Genomic DNA, 27239 nt, shown 5'->3' on the forward strand with positions numbered 1-27239 from the left:
GAATTTACGTTTGGAGGTCATCAATGTATGATAGTGAAACATGGATGTGGTGTTGCAAACAAGTTACGGGTAAGATGTGGAATGGAACAAAGGACTGTGCTGAAAAAAATGTCAATATGAAGTTGGCTCCCACGGAGAGACAACCATTTTTCGTGCCAGACTGATAGAGTGGAAAGCTGTGTCCGTTCGATTGGACAGAACTGCTAAAGGACCTAAGTAGTAGACCTGCGGTCTCGGCAGCTGCGTGACGAGTCTCATTACCTGACAAGCCGGCATGTCGGAGAACCTAAACCTATAATACATTTGTGTCAGCATCGGCAACTGAGTGAATGTATACCTTGATTCATTGTACCAAATGGTGGTAGGAGTACATACCACAGAATGTCTAGAGAGCACTGAGGAAATAACACCTGCGAAATATTTAGAGAGCATCTATCGGTGCATGTACAAAAAGCCCTCACAAAGGGAACTCCACGTAAAAATCAAGCACTGGGAAAAAAGGTGATATCTGGAACAAAGACACATCCAGTCCATAGTCATCACGTCATAAGGCTCGCTGATGATACTATCCTCACTGAATGCGAAGAACAATTACAGGAGCTGTTGGATGGAACGAACTGTCTAGCGAGGACAGAATATAGCTTGAGAGTGAACCAGGAAACTTCAAAGGCAATGAGATGTACCAGAAATGAGAATGGCTTGGCTAACACTTGGATTGATTACCGTCAGGGTCTGAAGAATGCCGTTGGCAAGCGGAGTACACTCAGCCCTTGTGAGGCCATGTGAAGCGCTACTTAACTGAGAAGTAGCGGCTCGGATCACGAAAACTGACAACGGGGTTGGATAGCGGCCTACTGACCACATGCTTCTCCATATCCGCATCCAGTGACGCCTGTCTCTCCTGAGGATGTCACAGATGGAAGGAACAGCATGATAGAACATGTGTTAAGATAAAATCCATGGTAGCAGATGAAGCTGTAGAGGGAAGGGAAAACACTGCAGAGAAACCACAGAGATTGAAATACAATCCGAAAATAATTGATGCCTTAGGTTGTACCCGAGGTCTGTGATTAGCGTCTTTGAGTATTAAGCAAAACATCCTCAGTCCCGGGTTCGAAACACGTCACCACTTAAATTTTGATTTATAATAAGCATTGGGGGCATGAGAAGTCACTTTCATTCCGTCAATGCCCTTGTCAAAGAGGGCGGAGGAGCGGCCAGTGGTTCAGGGCACTCTCTTGTCCAAGTGGTGGGAAATTGCCCCTAAAGAATATTGACTCCTCAACGGAAGGGTAATGTTCTACGAGTCGCAGGGTGAAATATCAGAAGCTTGAATGTGGTAGGAAAGCTATAAAATCTGAAAAGGGAAATGCAAAGGCTCAATCTAGATATATTAGGGGTCAGTGAAGTGAAATGGAAACAAGACAAGGATCTCGGGTCCGATGAGTATAGCGTAATATCAACAACAGCAGAAAATGGTATAACGTGACTAAGATTTGTTATGAACAGGAAGGTAAGGCAGAGACTGTCTTACTGTGAGTAGATCAGTGATAGGGTTGTTCTTATCAGAATCGACGGCAAACCGACACCGTCAACGATAGTTCAAGCAAACACGCCAAAGTTGCAAGCTGAAGATGAAGAGACAGAGAAAGTTTATGAGGATATTGAAATGAAAACACAGTACAGAAAGGGTGATGATGTTTGATGATGATGTTTGGTTTGTGGGGCGCTCAACAGCGTGGTTATCAGCGCCCGTACAATTACCCAATCTTTGCTCAGTCCAATTGCGCCACTTTCCTGGATGATGATGAAGTGATGAGGACAACACAAACACCCAGTCATCTCGAGGCAGGTGAAAATCCCTGACCCCGCCGGGAATCGAACCCGGGACCCCGTGCTCGCGGCAGAAAGGGTGATGGTCTTACAGTCATGCGGGACTGGAATAAAGTTGTAGTGGAAGGAGTAGAAGAAAAGGTTACATGATTGGGCCAAGGAAAGAGTTTTCAGTTACTTCACATCATGGTCAGACAGAGATTCCGAAATCAGCTACTGGATTGTGAAGCGTACCCATGAGCGGATATAGACTGAGATGACAATATAGTAGTGATGAAGAGTGGGCTGAAGTTTAAGACGTCAGGAAGAATCAACACCCAAAGAAATGGGATACGGAAGTACTAAGGAATGACCAGATTCGCATGACGTTCTCTAAGGCTATAGATACGGGCAATAAGATATGGCTCAGTAGGCAGTACAGTTGAAGAGGAATGGACGTCTTTAAAAAGTGCCATCATAGAAGTTGGAAAGGAAAACATAGGTACAAAGAAGCTAACTGCGAGGAAACCATGGTTAAAAAAAGAAATAATTCAATTGATCGATGAAAAGGGGAAGTACAGAAACGTTCATGGAAACTCAGGTATACAGAAATACAAGTCGTTGAAGAATGAAATAAATAGGAAGTCCAGAGAAGTTAAGACGAAATCGATGTATGAGAAATGTGAAGAAATCGAAAATGAAATGTTAGTCGGAAGGACTGACTCAGCATACAGGAGAGACAAAACAATCTTCGGTGAAATTAAAAGCAAGGCCTGTAACATTAAGAGTAAAACGGGAATTCCACTCTTAAATGCAGAGGAGAAAGCGTATGGGTGGGAAGAGTCCATTGAAGACCTCTGTTTGAGGAGAGAAGAAACAACAGGACTAGTTTTAGACTGATGACAAAAAAAAATGCGCTGAAGAAGACGAACGAAGGAAATGTAAGCCACCGAGTTACCCGTGTCATTCCACCTCTATCTCCTCCTCTGCAGATATGCTTGTCGATTGTTCTCTATGTCCACACAGCTCTAGCTCCATACACGGTATGAGGCGTATGTAGATGGTTTTCGCATGAGTCAGCCTACAGCTCCAGCATTTCAGCAACTTGTAAGTACCCTGTTAATGTGTTTGTATGTTGGCAGCGGTTTAGTCTGCATTAATGTCACTGATAGCGCTTTGCGCCCTCTGTAAGAGATTCTGTGGCTGGTCTGACTCTCAGTTTTGAAGTGCATAGTCAGCAGTGATGGCAGATGGGAGTGAATAGCCTGCAGTGACGTCTGTTAGGGGTGAATAGCCAGCAGTGATAGAGGTTCCAAGTTTATAGTTAGCAGTGATGGAGGTCAGAGGTCTGAAGTGGTAGCTAGAATGGACGATCTGGACGTGTCCGTCATGGAGATTTAATTTTGTTGACGGTTATATAATTTTTGGAACTGGATGACACGGACGGTTATATAATTTTTGAACTGGTTATCACACGATTAAGGTAAAATCAGCAAAATACATTGTTTGCTCTGCAACAAAATCTTTCCGTTGCTAACCACACGCTTATTAGTAGTTAAAGCGTACAGCAGTTACTATCTTTTATTTAGCTGTCTGTATTGGTGCTTGCTGTATCGCTGTAGTTCGCGTAATAAAGGTTTTCGGTTAGTCTTATGAAATGTAGAGGTTATTTTTAGAATTCCTTCTAATTTAGGGCCATTCTTTTGTGTTCATTGAGCAGTCGAACTGTGTTTGAGTTGTATTTGTCAGGAATAATTCTGTAGGTCAGATATGAAATGATGAAGACAAGCAAAGAGAGCCCGCTCAGTTTGACTAAGCAGTTGAAACAGGTTCACTTGCATTCAAATTCAACAACAGTTTCAGAATTAAATAAAGAATTGTCAAGCTTACAAGCGACCAAATATGACATGAATTAAATTCCACCCTCGCCGTACAACAGATAGGACAGGACATGGTAAAACATTTTGTTACATCAATAGCTATCTGTTGTGTCAGTTTCAGCCACATACTTCCCTAGATACACAAAACCAAACAAAACACAGAATTTACTGCTTCAGTAAATAAGTAACTTCCTGACAATTTGATAAGTATTAGCTGAAAGTTAATAAGATACTTTTATTTTCCGTGAAGCACTTGTTTTTGCGTAATAATTTTAATTATCATTGAGCTTATTATTTATGTTAAATAATGGCAGTTTCAATATTTTATTAATTGAGCGAATGAAGGAATAAGTGTGAAATGTTGGGCTTTTTGACGTGTGAAACTTTGCAGTTGTAACTGAGTGTATAAGAGCGTGAGACCATGAGTCTGAATTGTGATAACAAACCACGTACATCGGGGAAATAATTAACTGTGAAAAGCCACTTTATGGGGCAGTGTAAGGAATGAATGTATTTCCGTAATTTAGGCATTTAAAAAGGAGATTACTTTCGTTTCATTTATTATTCTGTGGCGTGATATATGTTAATTTTCCCAAAAATAATTTTGATCGGGACTTGTTTAATGCGGAAGGCACGGAATGATATAGGTTCATATCGAAAGCTGACTGGCTACGTTGGGATTGAGCGAGTCAGAACATAAAGATTTGCCGCACACTAGGACGAGGAGCGAGATTTGCTAGGCGTATCTCGGAAAGTGAGAGCTTAGTTCACTGATACCTTTACCTTTCTAAAGGCAAACTGATAGTAATATAACTTACCGTCGGTTACGTTTTTCATTCTCCTTTATATTGTCCTTGTCAGTAGCTTGGATGCTTGAGCTGTCATGCAGATTGGGCAATAGTTCTCCCGCTTACCGACCCTTGCTCTGTTTGGAATTATATGGATGATACTGTTTCGAAAGTCTGATTGTACGTCGTCTGAGGCGTGCGTGGTCCGTGTTCCCGCCATCATGTATTTTACAACCTGTTTTTAACGTACTTCCACCTCACTACATTAATTTAAATTACTACAGTCACTGAGTTGCTGCTTTGCCTGACCGTCAGCAGCGTTAGCAGCGCGTATCGATATATCTCCTCTCGTAGTATCTTTGCTTGACTGCTATTACTTTCCGGTCGTTGTCTTCGTAGACGAGTTCGTTGGGAGTTCGCGTCGCGAGTTCGGGTCTGCCAGTCAGTTGGAATGCGTCTGGAGCGCAGTCCGGACCTGCCAGTCGGGGAGTTCCAATGCGGCACCAGTGCAGTCGGGTTGGAGCAGCAGTGAGGTCTGCGTCGACATGGCACGCCCGACAATTGCCGCCACGCATCACTTGAGCCGGGCCACGGTCTTGCATCGATCGTCGGTCAGTCGTCCTACCGGACGACGCGTTTTGGCTCACCGATCGTTCATGAGTCGGCTGTGTGTGTGTGTGTGTGTGTGTGTGTGTGTGTGTGTGTGTGTGTGTGTGTGCGCGCGCGCACACATAGATTGCCGATTTGTCCAGTGTGTACTAAGTTACTTTTGGGTATCGTTCAGGTCTTCGTGCAAGTGTTTGTCAGGTTGGCGTTATTTCCACTGACGACTATTTCAGATGTTGTCGGCATTCTGAGAGGGGTCGGTCGGAACGTTCGAGGAGGAGATTCACAGCGGCAGTTTGGGTCGTTAGTTGGGCACTGGGTGTCAGTTGCAACGCGTCTGGAGCGCAGCCCGGTCAGTCAGTCGCCGGATTGCAGCAGCAGTGAGCCCTGCGTGGACATTGCCCACCCGACCGTTGCCGCCACTCATCACTTAAGCCGCACCTGACTTCGGTGGATTGTTGGTCGGTCGGTTGGTCCGAGGACATCTCCGTAGTCGAACTGGGCCGCTGGCGGTCTCGGCGCAGTGTCGGAGTCTGTCTGGAGCTGTCCGATCTGTACGAGCATCGTCGCTCGCCGATCCAGGACGTGCAGGGTTGAGTGGTTTTGAGCATTACGTTGTTGTTTCCGACGTTGCTGTTGTGGAGATTTTCCTGTGAGCAACAACGAGTGAAGTGTTAGAGATAGCCGCCGTCAGGTCCATAGTCCAGTGCACCAGCAGAATTTTCTGCCTTGAGGCCATTAGTGTTCTGGTTACCGGCCCTGGCCGCTAACGTTGTTTTTAGGCAGTGCCTTTTCCTCACCTGTTGTTGCTGCCCAACATGCTGTGTAGTTTTAGCAGCTCAGTTCACATACGCGTTTGTTTGGGGATAGTGATACTTGTAATTTTTGGGAGGCCTTGAATTCTCCTGTACTCCGTCGTGGCAAGCAGACAGTCGGTCGGTCGGTGCGTGACAGTCCTTTGGTTGGCTTCGCACGAATTAAGTGTAGTTGGACTCTACCACCGGTCTCGTCAAAGTGAACGAGGGCAGACCGATCCACTGGAGACTCCTGAGTGCCGTTCTCTTTATTATCCTTTTGGAAGTGTTAATGTTGTTTTAATTTAACTGTATTTTATATTTTTAATTTGGCAAAGTTTGTTGTGGCCTTCAGACCGGGAAACATGTTCTCAGAGTTTCCTTCAAGTCCAAAGATTATCGACTTCTGCTCTTGAAAGGTTATTGTAATTTCCTCTGAAAAATTTCACAAGTTATTGTGGGCCTTACGCCGTTGGTGTTGCAAAAAAAAAAACTTTTAAACTTAATGTGTTGTTTTACCGATTGTTACAATATATACACTCCTGGAAATTGAAATAAGAACACCGTGAATTCATTGTCCCAGGAAGGGGAAACTTTATTGACACATTCCTGGGGTCAGATACATCACATGATCACACTGACAGAACCACAGGCACATAGACACAGGCAACAGAGCATGCACAATGTCGGCACTAGTACAGTGTACATCCACCTTTCGCAGCAATGCAGGCTGCTATTCTCCCATGGAGACGATCGTAGAGATGCTGGATGTAGTCCTGTGGAACGGCTTGCCATGCCATTTCCACCTGGCGCCTCAGTTGGACCAGCGTTCGTGCTGGACGTGCAGACCGCGTGAGACGACGCTTCATCCAGTCCCAAACATGCTCAATGGGGGACAGATCCGGAGATCTTGCTGGCCAGGGTAGTTGCCTTACACCTTCTAGAGCACGTTGGGTGGCACGGGATACATGCGGACGTGCATTGTCCTGTTGGAACAGCAAGTTCCCTTGCCGGTCTAGGAATGGTAGAACGATGGGTTCGATGACGGTTTGGATGTACCGTGCACTATTCAGTGTCCCCTCGACGATCACCAGTGGTGTACGGCCAGTGTAGGAGATCGCTCCCCACACCATGATGCCGGGTGTTGGCCCTGTGTGCCTCGGTCGTATGCAGTCCTGATTGTGGCGCTCACCTGCACGGCACCAAACACGCATACAACCATCATTGGCACCAACGCAGAAGCGACTCTCATCGCTGAAGACGACACGTCTCCATTCGTCCCTCCATTCACGCCTGTCGCGACACCACTGGAGGCGGGCTGCACGATGTTGGGGCGTGAGCGGAAGACGGCCTAACGGTGTGCGGGACCGTAGCCCAGCTTCATGGAGACTTTTGCGAATGGTCCTCGCCGATACCCCAGGAGCAACAGTGTCCCTAATTTGCTGGGAAGTGGCGGTGCGGTCCCCTACGGCACTGCGTAGGATCCTACGGTCTTGGCGTGCATCCGTGCGTCACTGCGGTCCGGTGCCAGGTCGACGGGCACGTGCACCTTCCGCCGACCACTGGCGACAACATCGATGTACTGTGGAGACCTCACGCTCCACGTGTTGAGCAATTCGGTGGTACGTCCACCCGGGCTCCCGCATGCCCACTATACGCCCTCGCTCAAAGTCCGTCAACTGCACATACGGTTCACGTCCACGCTGTCGCGGCATGCTACCAGTGTTAAAGACTGCGATGGAGCTCCGTATGCCACGGCAAACTGGCTGACACTGACGGCGGCGGTGCACAAATGCTGCGCAGCTAGCGCCATTCGACGGCCAACACCGCGGTTCCTGGTGTGTCCGCTGTGCCGTGCGTGTGATCATTGCTTGTACAGCCCTCTCGCAGTGTCCGGAGCAAGTATGGTGGGTCTGACACACCGGTGTCAATGTGTTCTTTTTTCCATTTCCAGAAGTGTATTTCCTTAATTTTCAGAATATAGCTTTGCCGCCTTCAGCCATCTTATTGCGTTTCTTTATCTTTTTCTGTGCACCTTGTGGGCCATCAGCCCTGTTAGCATCTTAAAACATTGTGGCCTTCTGCCTTCAGTGGTCATCATAGTATTTTTGGAATTTTGAACATTTAATCCGGCGGCCTTCAGCCGCTCCGCATGTTCATCTCATATATATATATATATATATATATATATATATATATATATATATATATATATATATATATACGATTTATCTTATTCGTAAATTTAACTGTTTGTCATGTCTTTCCAAATTGAACTTATTCTAAAGCATCTGTTTGGAGACCTTCAGCCGCGAAGCAAATTTAATTCTTTCAAAAGTGTATTTGTGAACTAATATATTGCAAGTGTGAAATGAGGGCCGCAACTTTCTTGGCCCTTTCCACAATCCTAATTACCTGTTAGCCCTGCGTCATTTAGCGGGCGTTTCATCGTCGTCTCATAAATTCTACCCACAAATCTGAATATTCATTTGGTTATCAATTCCATCTAAGAGTTTAGAAATTTGGTTGGAATGTTACACATCTCTTCCGCCTTATTTGACCTCCAGTCTTCCAGGGGTCCTTTAAATTCTAAGACAAGATCCCTTACGCCACCCACACCCACATCAACTCCAACTTTTTTTCAGCATGTCATCAGAGAAGTCCTCCGTCCCACAGGCTTCAGTGTAATATTTCCACTTACCTGCTCACTCTTCTGCCCCTAGAAGTGGAACTCCCACTCGATCTTAGTGTTACCATCATTCTTTTAATTTCACCGAAGATTATTCTGACTTTTCTGTACGCTGAGTTAGACCTCCCGACATTCATTTCTTTTCCTATTTCTTTACGTCTTCATATGAATACAGTAACCCGGAGAAAACATGAAGACTTTCATCCTAACCAAATTGAGGCTATTAATTATCGAGGCAGGAGACGGTTTGTCACGGCATCAGCGATATGTCTTCTGTGGGCAACTAACTTTTGGCCAGTGAGCTTACGTTAGCAACTACTGATATTTCTCCTTGCCTAGACTTAATTCATAAGGAGTAAGCAGATAATAAAGTCGAATGATATGCTATGCATTTTCCCGAAAGACCATGAACACTGATTTGCTTCTTCAGGTACCTAGCTGCCACCATTCTTAATTGTGACTCCACTTGTGTATAAAATCTCAGTCTCATGGACACGCAATAATGCTTACGAAAAGAAATGCCACATACGGACTGTTTTCGAGAGTTGTATTTCGTGTGAGTATATAAAGACAGGTCATCATGTTTCACATAGGTTGTGTGATTTCCAGAGCGGGAATACGAATATTGCTAAAATTTACGACACTTAAATCTTGATGTGATATTTACTGTTTTGTGCATGATCAGGCTTCCTGAAAAGAAAAGAAAAAATAAAAGCTGATGTCAAGCAATGTCTCTATTATTTCACAATGCAGCTAAAGAATCAACATCCGGACAACTTGCTCATTTTATGCCTTTCTTTACAATGGGACAGATCGGATCAGGTCCACAATCTAAGCTCACAGGAGCGGAAAACCCTCAGCACCGCTAGCCGTCTTCCACCGTTCGGCCAAAAACCCCAAAAGCTAAAGCAACATTGGATTTAGCAGCCAACTATGTGGTTTTTCCCCAAGCTACGGATTATACTGTCACTTGGGTGCAGCCTTGGTCCAGGGGTGTGTCCTTGACTAGTAATTAAAACGTCCTCGGTCCCGTGTTAGAATCCGGACACCACTTACATTTCGAGTAAAAGTCATCAGCAATGGTGGGCGAAGACTTACGGTATAAAAGGTCACCCTCATTCTGCCAACAGCCTTGTCAGAGGGGGCGGAGGAGCGGGTAAAATTTCAGGGTACTGTCTGTAGCTTAGTTTGGAAACTGTTCCTAAAGGCGGAAGAATCAGTAGTAATCAATGGCATGAGGATGCAGAAGGCAATGGAAACCAGTGCATTAACGACACTCAATGTGTATCAACAGGATATGTGGCTCGTAGTTGATGTCGTGATGATCTCTTCATTGGCAAATGATTATGGAATAGTCCCCCGTTTGAATCTTCCAAGAGGAAGGTGACGAGGAAAAGACTGAAAAACAAAAGAAAGGATAACGTTCTATGAGTCGGGAAGTGGCTTGTCAGAAGCTTGAACATGGTAGGGAAGGTAGGAAATATGAAAAGGGAAATGCTAAAGACTGAATCTAAATATAGTGGACATCAGTGAAGTGAAATGGCAGGAAGACAAGGATTTATGGTGAGATGATTACAGGGTAATATCGACAGCTGTAGGAAATGGTATAATCAGAGTAGGAATCGTTATGAAGGAATGTAGCGCAGAGAGTTACTTGTGTGAACAGTTCAGTTATAGAGTTGTTCTCATCAGAATCTACAGCAGACCATCATCAACAACCATAGTTCAGATAAACATGCCAGCGTCCCCAGCGGAGGACAACCAGGTAAGGAAAGTATATGGGGGTACTCAAGGGTTAATTCACTAGGTAAATGTAGATGAAAATCTGATAGTCACGGGGGACTGGAACGCGGTTGTATGGGAGGGAGTAGAAGGAAGGTTTAATGGAGAATATGGGCTTCGTAATAGAAACGGGAAAGGAGAAAGACTAAATGACTTTTGCAATAAATATCAGTAGGTGAGAGCAAACACTCTGTTCAAGTTCACAAGATTAAGAGGTTTACTTGGAAAGGGCCAGGAGATACGGCGGGACTTCAGTTAGATTAGATTACTTTCAACAGAGATTCTGAAATCAGATATTGGACTCTAAGACGCACCAAGGAGCAGACATAGACTCAGATCACAATTTAGTAGTGAAGGACAGGCTGAAGTTAAGAGACAAGTCACGAACAATCAGTGCACAGCGAAGGGGGTTACGGAAGTACTACGGAATGAAGAGATAAGCTTGAAAGCCATAGACACTGCGATAATGAATAGCTCAGTAGGCTATTCAGTTGAAGAGGAACGGACAGCTTTAAAGAAGGCAATCACAGAAGTTGGAAAGAAAAACGTAGGTACAAGGAAGGCACCTGCGTCGGAACCATGGATAACAGTTGAAATACTTCAGCTGATCAGTGAAAAAAGGAAGTACAAAAATGATGAGGGAAATTCAGGAATGTAGAAGTACACGTCACTTTCTGGCGAAATAAATAGGAAGTGCAGAGAGGCTAAGACACAATGGCTGCATGAAAGATGTGAGAAATCGAAAAAGAAATGGTTGTCGGAAGGACGAATTCAGCATACAGGAAAGTCAAAATAACCTTAGGTGAATTTAAAAGCAAGGAGGATAACATTACGAATTTAATGGGAATTCTACTGTTAAATGCTTAGGAGAGAGCGGATAGGTGGAAAGAGTACATCGAAGAAATCTTTGAGATGGTATATTTGTCTGAGGACGTATTAGAATAGGATACAGGAGTCAACAGGAAAGAAATGACGGCTGCAGTATTAGAACCAGAATTTAACAGAGTTTTGGAAGACTTAAGATCAAATAAGGGAGAAGGGATAGACAATATTCCATCAGAGTTCCTAAAATCATTGGGGAAAGTAGGAAGAAAGTTACTATTCACGTTGATGTGTAGAAGTATGAGTCTGGCGGTATACCATCTGACTTCTGGAAGAAGATACCTACACAATTCAGAAGATTGCAAGAGCCGATAAGTTCGACAATTGGCACAATCAGATAACGGCTCATGCATCCAAGTTACCGAAAAGAATAATGTAAAGAAGAGTGGAAAAGAAAAGTGAGGATATGTTAAGGAAAGGTAAAGGCACCAGAGAGGCAATTCTAACATTGCGGTATTTAATGTAAGTAAGACTAAAGAAAAATAAAGAGATCTTTTTCGACTCGGAAAAAAGTTCGAATAGGCAAAATGCTGTAAGATGCTCCAAACTCAGAGAAAAGTAGGGGATAAGCTGTAGAGAAAGGAGGATAATTCACAATAGGTACAAGAACCAAGACGGAACAATAAGACTGGATGACCAAGAACTAGGTCGTCGGATTAAAAAGTGTGTAACACAGGGATGTAGTCTTTCGCCCCTGCGTGTCAGCCTATATTACGAAGTTAGGGAATAATGCTACGTAGACCGCTAACTAACATGTAACTTACAGAGCAAGGAGGAAATAACACACAGACTCAACATGTGCATCAAGAGGGTGACGGAACGTGTCTGGGAGGTGGAGAGATCAACCTTCCTTGGTATGTACGTATTAAACTTCACAAAATGGACATCGTCGACATTCGAGAAATGTCCAAACAAAACCATGAACTTGCACTACGAACACCAAATGAATAATGGCGCTTTACAGTGCAGTGATTACAAAGGTTCGCACCATCAAGATCGAATGCGAACTCCTTCACAGTTGCATACTATGCAGGTATTCGGCTAGGTATCCACTCTTAATGAATGCATACAGAATTATGTTGGAGTAATGATGTGATAAGAACTGATGGAATGTGACGGCAAGCAGCCGCATGGGAAACAGCCTGTCTCGGAGCTTATCGGGAAACAGGCTATCCTTTAAGTCGATGCTGCAGATATGACGATAATATGTTTTACAGGTATAGAAATAGCAAACTTTCAGAGGCTGATTTTGTGTTTCCAGTAGTTGCTGATGGTATGAACAGCAATGTCACACTCTCTTCGGGAGGGATAATTTGCTCTAAAGATGTATGTTTTCTGGACGCAGACGAGGCATCAAGCAAAAGTAAGTTATTTTATCCAGGTATTGGCCAAAAGCAGTGCTCTTACTATAGTTACAGTTCTCTAAGGCTTATTTACCCAGTCTTGCATGCTGTGATGTAAATATTCCTTAATGCCCTTGCACGATCACGCAAATGATTAAGAATCGTTGGCGGCAGAGGTCCTCCGACGTCTCACAGCATGGTAAATAACTTCCCAGCAAATTTAGCATCCGGATTAGAAATCGGGCCAATTACATATGATTCCGTTAAGGCAATTATGTAAGTTTATCTTGATACAAATCACTTAATATCTCTAATTTCCAGGATTCCTTCCATATATATTTCCTCTTCAAATCCCGATTCCTTGTAGTTGAAAACAAATTCCTTACCGAACGATGGAAAAGTTTGCTTATCTTAGTTAAAAATTTTCATGCAGATTATGCAGTTTTCTGAGCATTTTAAAGTTGGTGTTTTGTTTGAAACATCGTTATCTTAGATCTTCCAATTCTGTAACACTGTTTCAAGTTATGCAACCATCCATTGCTGCCCTTGAAATCACTGTAATCTATCTCGCGCGCTATTTGGTGTGCTTAACGTAGTACATCACATCACGAACATTCTGTAAATTGTATCGAGCGTCCTTGAAACACATAAACACAAGTTTCTGTAAAACGTGGGCATCCATTTTGTAATGTGCGAACTGTAAGACCTTCAGTACACACACCATCAGATTATTTGACTTGTCGCTCTAAAGAAGTAGACCAGTGTCAGCAATATGTCTGGTGGTCTTATCGTGGCGTGTTTATCTTCTGCCGTTAGGTCAGACGATAGAAATGCCACTTGCACGCTTAGAGTAGCAGATTGACGGTGACCAACTTGATTAATTTTCACAAACATTTATTAAAATAAAAGCATCATAAAAATTACTTAACTTGGTTCTGGATGCTTTTTACAATTGACAATCTGAAGTTCCTTTGGTATTGGTACGTTAGTCTTATTCTCACATATATCTCTGTTACTTGACAAGTGTCTATATATTTATCTTCATGGCTATGTACAGGAATATGGTAATCTTACTAGGCGCAGACTGAAACTTGACTATAGACTGGTGCAGACAAATGCAGACTAATGAAGACTGACTAATCGGAGGTCTGTACACTCGTTATAATACCTCGCGCGTTCATGTATCACTGCTCGAGTGTGATCCGCAAGGAGAATAGGTTTTACGTTAGCACCAGTCTCATTAGCTGCGTTACATATTAATACGCCGAACAGCGGAAGCAGAATTTCGTCCGTCTCTATGGCAACGACATCTCGTAGTGCGGAGACGGACGAGCGCAGCGCCTGCGCCGTTGAGCTAAGCGGGAAAGTTGAGCTCTAGTGGGAAAGTTGTGTACGCGCTGACTACGCGGAACTATCTACATAACTCATTGAATATCTGTACTTATTCTAATCCATCAAACGATCATGTTACTGCGGACTCACTCAATTTTTTTCTCTCTGTTTTGCGAACGATCGGCCATGTACTTGATTACGTTTAGTACCACTCCTTGGACAAAGGTGGACAACCGTTTTTTACTTGAGACTGGATTTGCGGCTCCCTGTTTGTCAAGCATGAAGGTCCTATATGACTTGACACCTGTATTACTTTCATTTGTTAAACACATATTGACATCATTATCCTCCTAATGTACATTGTCCACATGCTACTATTTCATCAGCCACTTCTTTCTCACTCTGTGAATTTCCTTGAGTTCACTTCTGACGAAATGTCGGCCTCGGCAACTTTTGTTGTAGAAATAATGCAGCGTTTGTTTTATCATTGCACGCTACGTAGCCTCATGCTGCGTTCACCACTGTATTCCACCAGTCCCTCTCTTTATTGCCTTTAGCAGCCCATATTGTGAGTGCATGGTAGACAATATATGGGACGTCTAACTGGCCTTTTGCGACCTCGCTCAAAGAGTTCCTGATTAGAAACACTTCTCGATACATTACAAAACAAGCAGGAATTGGTAGGCATGGTTGTGTGGTAACTTTTAGTGCGTGCCAACAGTTGTGATTCAGTAGAAAGTAAATGTGACAAAATCGTTTTAATCTTACCTTTTCTCACATACTCTGTTCATTCGTTACGTTATTAGTCACCTTAGTTTTTCGCAGCTTTTTGCAGCACCATATCTCAAATGCTTCGAAATTCTTCTATTCCAGTTCTCTCACAGACTATGTTTCACTGCCATGTAACGCTGTGTTCCAAACGTTCATTCTCAGATATACCTTCCTCAAATTAAGGCTTACATTGGTATTAGTTGATTTGGCTGGTAAGTGTTAGTCTCCTTTTCATCTCCTCGTTGATTCGTCCAACATGGGTTATTTTCTTCACTAGGTTGTAGAATTCCTTAACTTCAAGTACCTTGTGATCAGTAAACCTAATGTTAAACTTCCTGCTCTTCTCATTTCTGCTACTTCTCTTTATTTTCATCTTTCTTCGATTTACATTCCGTTCATTACATTCAAGAGATGCTTTAATTATTATTCACTTTTACTGAGGGTATCAATGTCATCAGCGAATCTTATCATTGATATCCGTTCACCTTGAATTTTAATTCCAATCTTGAAACTTTCTTTTATTTGCATCGTTGATTCATCGATATATTGATTGACAATAAGGGCGAAAGAAATTCCTGCCTTAGATCCTTTTCAATTCGAGAACTTCGTATTAGATAATCCATTTTAATTACTGTCTTTTGGTTCTTGTACATGTTGCACATTATCAGTTTCTCTCTGTGGATTATACCCTTGTACTTCAGAATTCCGAACACCTTGTACCATTTGATCCTGTCGAAGTAAACAAATCTTACGAATGTGTCTTGATTTTTCTTTAGTCTTGTTTCCATTATCAGCCACAACGTCAGAACGGCTTCTATAGTGCCTTTATGATTCCTAAAGGCTAACTAATCGTCAACTAAGAGATCCTCAATTTCTTTTTCCATTCTTCTGCATATTTTTCTAGTCAGCAACTTAGATTCCGTGAGCTGTTATTCTGATTTTACGACGATTCTCCCACTTAGAAGCTCTTGCAGTCTTAAGTATTGTGTGGATGATATTCTTCCGAAAGTCAGATGGTACATCCCCAGACTCATACTTTCTGCACACCAACCTGATCTAGTCGTTTTGTTGCACATCTCCCAATGGTTTTAGAAATTCTGATGGAATATTATCCATCACTTTCCCCCTATTTGATCTTAAATCTACCAAAGCTCTTCTAAATCCTGATTTTAATACTGGATCCTCAATCTCCTCCACATGGACTCATTTTTCTTCTATCACGTCAGACCAGTCTTGCCCCTCACAGAAGCTTTCACCGTACTCATCCATATATAAGCTCTGTTCCCTACATTAATAGTAGAATTCCCGTTTCACTCTTCATGTTATCAGAACTGCTTTTCTTTTCATCGAAGGCTGTTTTGACTTTTTCTATATGCTGAAATGGTACTTCCGACAATCATTTCTTTTTCGATTTCTGCACTTTCTTCATGCAGCCATTTCGCGATAGTTTGTTAGCACTTCCTATTTATTTCAGTCGTAAGGGACCTGTATATCTGTATTCTTTAATATCCTGAACATTTTTCATACTTCCTTCTTTCATTGATAAACTGAAGGATTTATTCTGTTGCCCACAGAATCTTCGCAGTTACATTATTTGCACCTATACTTTTCTTTCCAACTTGTGTCTGAGATGTCCATTCCTCTCCAAGTGAATGGCCTAGTGAGCGATTTCGTTGCGCAGTATCTATAGCCTTAGAGATCTTCAAGCGTACATCTTCATTTCTTAGTATTTCCGTATCCCATTTCTTAGCGTATTCCTTCTTCCTGACTAGTCTCTTGGACTTCAGCCTACTCTTCATCATTACTAAATTTGTTCTGAGTCTATATCTACTCCTGCCTTAACAACCAGTGTCGGATTTTGGAATATCTGGCTGACCATAATGTAATCTAACTGGAATATTCTCGTACCTCCCGGCCTTTTCCAGATATACCTCTTCCTATTGTGATTCTTGAACATCATATTCGCTAATATTAGCTAAAATGTATTGTGGAACTCAGTTAGTCTTTCTTCCCTTTCATTTCTACTACAAAACCAATATTCTTCCGTAACCCTTTAATCTTTCCCCTACAACTGCATTCCAGTCCCCCACGTCTATTACATAGTCATCTCTATTTACATACTAACTACCCGTTCTACAACCTCACATAGTTTCTCTGTATTTTGATCTTCAGCTTGAGACGTCCGTATGTATGCCTGAATTATTGATATCCTTATCCTCATTTTCTATTTCTTCGCCTTCAGCTTTCGACGTTGGCATGTACACTATATGATCAAAAGTATCCGTACACCTACCTGAAAATGACGTACAAGTTCGCGGTGCCTTGCATCGGTAATGCTGGAATTCAGTATGGTGTTGGCCCACCCTTAGCCTTGATGACAGCTTCCACTCTCGCAGGCATACGTTCAATCAGGTGGTAGAAGGTCTCTTGCTGAATGGCAACCCATTCTTCACGGAAAGATGCACCGAGGAGAGGTATTGATGTCGTTCGGTGAGATCTGGCGCGAAGTCGGCGTTACAAAACCTTACAAAGGATTCAGGTCAGGATTCTGTGCAGGTCAGTCCATTACAGGGATGGGATTGTCGTGTAACAATTCCACCACAGACCATGCATTATGAACAGGTGCTCGATTGTGTTGAAAGATGCAATCGCCATCTCCGAATAGCTCTTCAACAGTGAGAAACAAGAATGTGCTTAAAACATGAATGTAGGCCTGTGCTGTGATAGTGTCACGCGAAAACACAAGGCTTGCAAGCGCCCTCCATGAAAAACGCCATCACACGATTGCACCACCGCCTCCGAATTTTACTGTTGGCACTACACACTCTGGCAGATGATGTTCACCGGGCATTCGTGGTACCCACACCCTGGCATCGGACCATCACATTGTGTACCATGAATCGTCACTCCACACAACGTTTTTCCACTGTTCAGTGGTCCAGTGTTTACGCTCCTTACGCGGAGTGAGGCGTCGTTTGGCATTTACCAGCGTATTGTGTGGCTAATGAGCAGTCGCACGACCAAGAAATCAAAGTTTTCTCATCTCCCGCCTAACTGCTATAGTACTTGCAGTGTATCCTGATGCAGTTTGGAATCCCTGTGTGATGGTCTGGATAGATATCTGCTTATTACACATTACAACCCTCTTCAACTGTCGGCGGACTCCATCAGTCAACAAACGACGCCGTTCTGTACGCTTTTGTGCTGTACGTGTCCCTTCACGTTTCCACTTCACTATCACATCGGAAACAATGAACCTAGGGATGTTTAGGAGTGTGGAAATCTCGCGTACATACCTATGACACAAGTGACACCCAATCACTTGACCACGTTCGCAGTCCGTGAGTTCCGCAGAGCACCCCATTCTGCTCTCTCGCGATGTCTAATGACTACTGAGGTCACTGACTTGGAGTACGTGGCAGTAGGAGGCAGCACAATGCACCTAATATGAAAAACGTATATTTTTGGGGGTCCCCGGATACTTTTGATCATATAGTGTGTGCTTGATCTATCGTTGTATGTGTTGGTTTGCTGTCAATTATGATGAGAGCAGCCCATCACTGAACTGTTCACAGTAACACACTATTTTCTACTCCTTTCTATTCATAAAGAATCCTTGTTCTGTTATACCATTTTGTGCTGCTATTGATATTACCCTATACTCATAGAACCGGTAACCTTGACTTCTTTCCATTTCCATTCACAGATCAACATTGAATCTAAACTGAGCCTTTGCATTTCCCTTTTCCAATTTTCACACATGTGATATTTCACAACCCGACTGTTTGAGCGTTAGCGTTTCGTTGACGATTCAATCTTCATAACCAGCTCTCAATTGGCAGTTCCCTCCCATTAATTCGAAAGGTGGATAGTCTGGAATATTTTGCCAATTGGGAGATCATCATGACACTTTTTCAATCACATTCCACTTCTACTGTGGATCGATATAAAGTTTTAACGCAGTGGTTTAAATTGCATTCTCTATCTACACCCCGGTCCTTCCGCCTTCAGGGTCAGTTTCCCACCCCAAGGCAAGGTGGCGCCGAGAACTTCGGTTCGCTGGTCCGCCCTGTTTGACAAGGCCATTGGCAGCATAAGGGTGACTTCTTACCTCGGAAGTCTTTGACCGCTAAAGCTGGTTAAATTTACTCAGAATTTAAGCTGTCATGGGGCTCTAACCCGGGGCTGAGAATGTGTTGATTGCTAATCAAAGAGACTCTTAGACTACTGGCGTAAATACACTACGTCTCTCCTTAAAAGCTGAACGAAAACTATTTTTGTAATGTTGTGGATTTATATTAATTATATACTTTTAAAGAGACATATATTAGTAAGTAGGGTCCAGAAACTGAAAACATTTTTAGCACACTGTTAGCAATAACAACGCACTTCCAGTAAAGTGTTATACTGAGGGGAGAAGGGGGAGGGTACATTATGCTCACCGTAAAATTAAAAAAAATACAAAGTCCGTCACTTGTTGACTTTTGCTCACAACATACATTCTGAAGAGATGCTCCCACGTATAAGTACGGCCCTGAACATAAAAATTATGAATACTACGTTGATTGGGGAATGTGATACCGAGTACTAAGAATTAGATTTTTGGGTTAAGATGAACTGAAAAATTGTAAACTTTTATTTAATCTGGTGGAAGAACTCTTTCTAAACAGTTAATACATTTTTCAATTTAAAAAAAAAATTAACTGACCAGATGAAAATATTTTCAAGTGGTGGGCGTATAGCATTGTTCGCTTTCCTTGTTATCGTAAGGTTTAAAGCAAGTCTTATTAACGCTGTATCGCTTAAAGTAAGTAGGAGTTAATTCAACGGCATATCATCATAGAAATTGTAGCAAGTAAACGGAATGATATAGTGAATAAAATTAATAATATGGGACACAGAAGGCTTCGTACACCAGCGAATGTAATTACACTGCGTGTAATTACACTGTACAGCGGGTCAGTATTAACTGCACTTGTGGACTATGTCTCCAGTGTTTTGGTGCACTGGTTACGGCTATTCAAACCAGCCGCTGCTGTGATATTGGCACAACGAGGGATTCTACTATGATGCTGTGGAACTTTCAACAGCGCATCTACAGATCTCCTTAGTAGAGATTAGAAATGAACTGCGTATACTCGCCTTAAACTCGCCAGAGGGTTCTGTGGTGTCATTTCTAAATTCGTCGCCTCCGTGTGCCCGTAGACCCGACTCGTGAGTCTGCGCCACAGCCCACTCGACACTTAAGTCTATTACGGCATGCAAGTGGACTTGACCCGCTCAGAAAAGAGCTCGAGTACACACAATCGCGAGAAGAATTGCGAACTCGTGGCATTCCCGTTATACAAGTAACCGTTTTTAAAACCACATCCGCCCATTAAATTATTATTCACGTGTCCCCCACAATTTTGATTTCTGGTTTCTAACCATTTTCAAGTTAAACTAGAAATGTCACAAAATTTCCAACCTGCCTAAATGACAGAGGTAAGTTATATATGTCTATAGAACGACTGATCGATTAGGCGTGAACAGCGTTCTCTTCAGACATACACTTAGATAGATACACTACTGGCCATTAAAATTGCTATACCAAGAAGAAATGCAGATGAGAAACGGGTATTCATTGGACAAATATATTATGCTATAACTGACATGTGATTATATTTTCACGCAATTTGGGTGCATAGATCCTGAGAAATCAGTACACAGCACAACCACCTCTGGCCGTAATAACGGCCTTGATACGCCTGGGCATTGGGTCAGAGCTTGGATGGCGTGTACAGGTACAGCTGCCCATGCAGCTTCAACACGATGCCACATTTCATCAAGAGTAGTAACTGGCGTATTATGACGAGCCAGTTGCTCGGCCACCATTGACCAGACGTTTTCAATTGGTGAGATATCTGGAGAATGTGCTGCCCAGAGCAGCAGTCGAACATTTTCTGTATCCAGAAAGGCCCGTACGGGACCTGCAACATGCGGTCGAGCATTATCCTGCTGAAATGTAGGGTTTCGCAGGGATCGAATGGAGGGTAGAGCCACGGGTCGTAATACATCTGAAATGCAACGTCCACTGACGGATGCGACCATAATGATGCTGTAAACAGAACCTGGATTCATCTGAAAACATGACGTTTTGCCATTCGTGCACCCAGATTCGTCGTTGAGTACACCATAGCAGGCGCTCCTGTATGTGATGCAGCTCAAGGGTAACCGCAGCCATGCTCCGAGCTGATAATCCATAATGCTGCGAACGTCGTCGAGCTGTTCGTGCAGATGTTTGTTGTCTTGCGAACGTCCCCATCTGTTGACTCAGGGATCGAGACGTGGTTGCACGATCCGTTGCAGCCATGCAGATAAGATGCCTGTCATCTCGACTGCTAGTGATACGAGGCCGTTGGGATCCAGCACGGCGTTCCGTATTACGCTCCGGCACCCACCGATTCCATATTCTGCTAACAGTCATTGGATCTCGACCAACGCGAGCAGCAATCTCGCGATACAATAAACCGCAATCACGATAGACTACAGTCCGATCTTCATCAAAGTCGGAAACGTGATGGTACGCATTTCTCCTCCTTACACGAGGCATTACTACAACGTTTCACCAGGCAACGCCGGCCAACTGCTGTTTATGTATGGAAACTTTCCTCATGTCAGCACGTTGTAGGTATCGCCACTGGCGCCAACCTTGTGTGAATGCTCTGAAAAGCTAATTATTTGCATATCACAGCATCTTCTTCCTGTCGGTTAAATTTTTCGTCTGTAGCACGTCATCCTCGTGGTGTAGCAATTTCAATGGCGAGTAGTGTATTTTCAAAGAGTATAAAATTTGATATCTATTCAGAAAAGTCAAACAATTATGTTGACATATACGTACTTCAGATGAGCTATCAAGTTTGTAACGACAGCACCAGAATGAATGACATGAAGATGAGGTGCAAGCTCTGAATGATGATTAATTATGAAATTACGGGAATGAATAATAAGCTACTAAGCCGCCATTACCACATAAAAGCAAATTTCCATGATCAAATGAATATAGAGATTGTGCCCTTTTTTGCCGGGGAAATAAACTGAGGTGATAGAAGTCATGACGTACCTCGTAATACCGTTTGGGATCTCTTTTTGCACGACATAATGTAGCATCTTTACGTAGCATGGACTCACCAAACCGTTGGGAATCGCTGGCTGAAGTACTGAACCATGTTTCCTCTGCAGCGATCTATAATCACGAAAGTGTTGCCGGTTAAGGATTTTGTACACATCCTGACTTCTCGATTATGTCCCATAAATATTCGATGGTATTCATGTCGGGTCATCTGGGTGGCCAAAACATTCCCACAAAACGTCATGAAAGTTCTTCAACGTAATCGTCGAAAACCGTTTCGCATGAATCACCTGAGTACAAATGACATTGTGGCCAATGCACTGACTGCCCTTTTATACATTCTGTGCAAGATACTACTGCCATGTTTCTTCCATATCTCCATCCCATGACTTTTATCATCTTAGTGTAACAGTGAAATTACTCTGTGCCTAGTTTTCGTTTTACGCAGCATCTATGGTTCTCATGGTGGTGGTTTAATGAATAAGAATACAACCAGTTTGTTTGCATTTTTCGAAATTTGTATGTGGGCTGTAGAGTTAAATTTATTCGAGGTATCATTCCTCCTCTAATGGAACACATTTGCAATTTGTACTTTGCGTCATTTAATTTTCGAGTTATCCCTTCCACAATCTCACAAAACGCAGATTCGTTAAAGGCCATTTGATCCCGACAATCGGCTATTTCGCCCTGTCACTGTTGCTTTACAGTAGAATGATCGTGAACTCATATTTTTTATTAACAATGAATGAAGACTAATCTTCCACTCCAACACGTTGAAGTCAGAGAGAACCAGTCGACGAAGATGACCGCAGCGCCACACTTCCCAAACTCGTCATTTCGCGGAAGTATAGCGGGAAGAAACGAAGCCCATTAGCACTGATGTAACAGCGGTGCCCTGATTTCTGACGTATGTAACCCGGATATTAGACTCGTCCTCGCTCCGTACCTGACCTCTAGTCCTTATTACATCAGCTGACGTGTGTCACCTGGACATGAAGATTAAACAATATCAAAAACTACACGAAATTCCCGAAGAACTGGCAACAAATCCATTATTAATAAGGAACTTAACATTGCCATAGATGAAACTAATAAGACACAGGAAGTTGAATGTTTCAGTTTCTTTCTGATGTAACTGAAAGGCTTCAGTTTTGGGTTATACCCTACATATCTGAATGGAACTGGTGAAAGGTCACCAACCAGCTGTAACTGTGACGAAATTGGAACACCAAATCATGTCCTATGTTAACGTCCCGTAGTTGAAGATACAGCAACTGTTGCTAGTCGGGTTTTAAGAGGTATGACATAACTGGAGTGAAAGAGGACTTTTACACCACAAATCTCGTAGATAATAGCGTCTCAGAAAGAAAGGCGTAACTACAGCCAACAGACACCACAGCAGAAGCGAGTAAGGCCTGCATGCAACCCTAGGGAAAGTGGGAAAATTCCGATAGCTCTATGATCACATGGCTCTGGAAAGGAGTCACCGAAGTACAAGTTGTACACTCCGATCTGTCGCCATGTTGTCTGGAGACAGCGAAATTCTGCTGGACCCGACGGGCTGGCCGATCTGGTATGAAATGTAGATAGAAACTAGATACATTCCAACAGCAATAAATTGTATGTGTATACGTGTGTCCATCGCACACTATAATAAAGACAAATAGTGAGAAGATGTATACTGGACCAAAATGTTTAGATTATTAATATTAATCTTAGTAATAGCAACATAGTTTTCAGTAGCAGTATCATTTGCTGAAAAAAATAAAAAAGAAGTCTAGTTCCTAGTAGTAGTATTAAATATTGTAATAGTTGTAGTGTTCGTTATTGTAGCAGAAGTATATGGTGTAGCAGTGATAATACCATTAGACAAAATTATAACTGTAAATGAATCAAATAGTTTGAGCTAATAAAAACGTTCCTGTCAAAGTAGAGAAAGACTCGACTGAAGGTGGAAAAGGATGCCATAGAAAAACGACCCGTAGCCAACTAACTGTTAGGGCGGTAGTAGTGGAAAAAATAAAGTTAAATAGTTCTTTATAAATACAAAATTAATTCATTTTTAGACCAGGAAAAAATGGGGTTGGAACATCAATATAGTATCATGAAAATTCGAACACAGGTGAGTCTGTAAGTAATGATTCGTCGTTGCAATCAAGGAAGTGAACTGTAAAAAATAAGTAAATAAATCACCACTGAGGGTCGTAAGTTATCTGGTGGCATCTTCTGAAGAATCCAATGCGCTACAAAAGCAGAGCTGCTTGAAGGGACTACTTCTTCGAGAGTGTCACAGAGAATAAGTGAGAGGAAATCCCAGGTGCCGATTCACTAAGATAACCCACGGAACGGTCATGTTGAGCAATGAAGTCTTGGGTTGAAAGGCTTGAACAGTATAGCGTATGTCACGCATTGTATTGTATTGTATTGTATGTTAACCGGGGACCTAGAAACGATGGAGAGGCTCCGTCCCAGCCGCAGCCGCAGTGGTCCACAACCCCACGACGACTACCGCAGTCCACTTCACCCCTCCACCGCCCCACACCGAACCCAGGGTTATTGTGCGGTTCGGCCCCCGGTGGACCCCCCAGGGAACGTCTCACACCAGACAAGTGTAACCCCTATGTTTGCGTGACAGAGTTATGGTGGTGCACGCGTACTTGGAGAACTTGTTTGCGGAGCAATCGCCGACATAGTGAACTGAGGCGGAATTAGGGGAACCAGCTCGCATTCGACGAGGCAGGTGGAAAAACGCCTAGAAACGATTCACAGAGTGGCCGGTTCACCGGACCTCGACACAAGTCCGCTGTGCGGTTTCGTGCCGGGGACCAGGCGCTCCTTACCGCCCGGCAAGCCGTGCGTTAGACCGCACGGCCAACTGGGCGGGCCATGTCACGCATACCACTTTCTACTGAAATGCAGCTGAACTGCGAAATTTGCGTGGAGGTTTCATACCGTTATGGGATTTTGCAGACTCAACACCATGACATTTTTTAAGTGGTTCATCCATATCTTCCAGTCTAGAAGCAAATGAAGTAATGATTTGGTTAATACCCTTTGAATCTAGTGCAAGGCAAACATTACCAACAGGTTTAGCAACTGCTAATGAAGGGATGAAGTTGAGTCACAGCATGGTACTACAATTCTCCTTTTTAACATCTGTCATGCCTCTTTGGTATCTGTCCTCCGTTTGGTCCATAGGGTTTAGTAGACATTCTGCCAGTAGGTTTTGTGTGGAATTATTTCTCTTCTGATATTGATATAAAATATGAAACCTGTCTTGTTACTAAAAATGTGTATGCATTTCAGTAACATTTCTTTTAGTTTGGTCTACTATTGTGATTTAGTATTTGGAAATTCTGTTACTTTGTCGTTTGTTTGACCAAATTGAAGATATTGGGTGCTAATGTATGAAACATTCGTTACCAGAAACTTGACCCTTAAGCCTTGACAGGTTTACCATATTTGGCTTTCGTCGTTACCACATCTACATCAATATCTTCACCGTGCCCGCATCTCGTGGTCGTGCGGTAGCGTTCTCGCTTCCCACGCCCGGGTTCCCGGGTTCGATTCCCGGCGGGGTCAGGGATTTTCTCTGCCTCGTGATGGCTGGGTGTTGTGTGCTGTCCTTAGGTTAGTTAGGTTTAAGTAGTTCTAAGTTCTAGGGGACTTATGACCACAGCAGTTGAGTCCCATAGTGCTCAGAGCCGGCCATCTTCACCGTCGATACTCAGATAACACCTGCCTGAGGACGTCTATTTCTGCGTCCCTCACCTACAGAAATTCAATTCCAAAAATTCATTCGGCTATTACTCCATTTACAACCAAGAATGAGCAAACTATGGCTCCATTTCCTATACTCGCCTCAACCTGCATCAGCATCTTGACATGCCATAAGTTGGTACTGACTGCCCCAACATTTTTGCAGTTTGGTGTTGGGTAATTAGACGCTCTGGTAAACACATTAATCTCATTAAACAGACTCACTGACATCACATTTATAGAGTTACTTGTGTCAGTCACAACTGCAGTGGGAATTTGTCCCACAGAAGCGTTAACAGCGGCCCTAACTGTATTTTAAATTGATTATGGCATTTATGATGGTCAGTACCCAACTGATGTCTGATGTCTGTGTCTACATTATATCTTAATAGGTTCACTGAATTGTGTTTTCTGTCCCCATTCCATACCACGACCCTCACTGGAGGGCATAATGCGTTCTGTACTAGTTTGTTGGATGTCATAGCTGGGCCAGATTCTTCTGTCACTTCAACAATATTGAATGTTAGACTCTGCGCTCGCCAGTTCATGTGAACAACAAGACTTTGTATAGGATCAGTTTGCAGATTGTACCGTTTATATTTAAATGACTGTGGTTTCTTATGCGTCGCTCACACCGACACAGGGAAACCGCAGATCGAAGTTTACAAGAGTTTGTTGTCCAAAGAAAGAAACTTCTGCTTCGAAGATAATAACAAAATCGTGTCTCAGCGGTATAAAGACTTCGCAGTACTGTGAGTCCATGGTTTGACAAAGTAACACAATTTAGATCTTCATAGGGAAATACACTTGTGTGGAAAATATTGTAGGTCCGAATACGCTGTGCTGAATAACACCAGCAAATAAGCATAAATTCTATCCCGAAGTTGGTCTGATTGCACCAAGGAAACAACAATGAAGGTGGAATACGGCGAAGTTGTTCTCTAAAACGGAGTTTGAGAGCGTCCTGACACAATGGGGTATGTAGTATCCGCTCGCAGGCTAGGAGAGGCTCTTGAAGCCGGAAGAACTGACTTGTGTAGCTCTGGCGCCGACCTTTATAGCGGCCGGCAGCGGAATACTCGCCGCACTGTTTTCTGGTCACGTATGTGGCGGACGCGAATAGGTCCCTTGCAAGTGGCAACCTCAGCTAGTGCTGGTACCGCCACCTGGTGTCGGTCCGTTACCGCGTCAGAGCGAGTGCGCGACGCTGAGGCGAACGGGGGGCCCTTTTAGGCTGTACGCGTGTCCGAGGTGCGCGAAGGGTTGCCGCTCCCTTTGGCGAAGTTAGCCGGTATAGCAGTTTCCCGTATATGTACTCCACTGCTTACTGTTGTTTTGAAGCCGTTGACCTAGTCCATTTCTATATTATCTAGGGTAGTACCTATTATCTGTTCTTCTTCTTCTGTCAGAATGTGGCAGTTACCCACTATCATGCAGACTACTATGCTGGGGAGGCGCCAATGGTGGCATCACAAAGTAAACACAACAATCATTTGATCTGCCGTGATTGTAAAAACGTGCGCGTGGTGCGTGGTGGACTGACCCAAGCAAATGTTATTATTGACATTTTTCACCACTGAATCCTCATGTATTAAATCAAAAGAAACCAGTATGTATATGAAGCGTTCTAAGTTGGTCTCTGGAATTTGGAATAACTTTTGTCTTAACAGGCAACTTAGCTTTAAGTAGT

Source organism: Schistocerca cancellata, chromosome 6 (genome assembly GCF_023864275.1).
Source record: "Schistocerca cancellata isolate TAMUIC-IGC-003103 chromosome 6, iqSchCanc2.1, whole genome shotgun sequence".
NCBI lineage: Eukaryota > Metazoa > Arthropoda > Insecta > Orthoptera > Acrididae > Schistocerca > Schistocerca cancellata.